Consider the following 586-nt stretch of genomic DNA (forward strand, 5'->3'; position numbering starts at 1 on the left):
AAGCCTTTCATTCTACAGTAGAAGAAAAGACTCCCTTTGAGATATGGGATACTGAATTAAAAATGGTTACTAGTATGCAAATAACTGTTATCAGATTCTTTCTTGAAAGCTAGCTTTGAGAGGAAAAAAAGAAAAATCTTTAAAGAAGATGGAAGTCAAAAAAGATTGAATGGGAGGAGCGCTATGACTTTGCTTTATGTCATATACTTGCTCTCATTCTCTTCCAATGTTAACATCAGGAGGAAGCTTTAAAATCCTATTATAACAAAATATTAATCGTTGTTAATTGCTAGTCAAGTCAGCTGATCAAATTCACATTCCAAATAAAAGTTCTCATTAGGTTTAATTTGAGAATTTCCATTTGGCAGTCAAACGTAATCCTTTTCTCCACAGAGTTTTTTTCTCACTCCTGCCCCACCCATCCCCTTCCTGCCCCTGTCCAGGGCAGGCCCTCCCAGTTCTTTCCTGGGCAGCTACAGACTCTGCCTGCTGACTTTTACCTGCCTCTGCTCTATATTTTTAGTGATTTTTAAACATGTGAAAATTAGAAAATTTAAACAACTTCTTCATGAAGCAAGAAATTGGT

At 36.5% G+C, this 586-nt stretch overlaps 1 protein-coding gene across 5 annotated transcripts in view; it reads left to right on the forward strand.

Moving 5' to 3' along the window:
- CASK (calcium/calmodulin dependent serine protein kinase) overlaps positions 1–586 on the forward strand; it is a 385,645-nt gene that overhangs the window by 250,810 nt on the left and 134,249 nt on the right. The gene's annotated exons all lie outside the window — the stretch shown is intronic.

This window comes from Pteropus alecto, unplaced genomic scaffold (assembly GCF_000325575.1).
Source record: "Pteropus alecto unplaced genomic scaffold, ASM32557v1 scaffold28, whole genome shotgun sequence".
NCBI classification, from domain to species: Eukaryota; Metazoa; Chordata; class Mammalia; order Chiroptera; family Pteropodidae; genus Pteropus; species Pteropus alecto.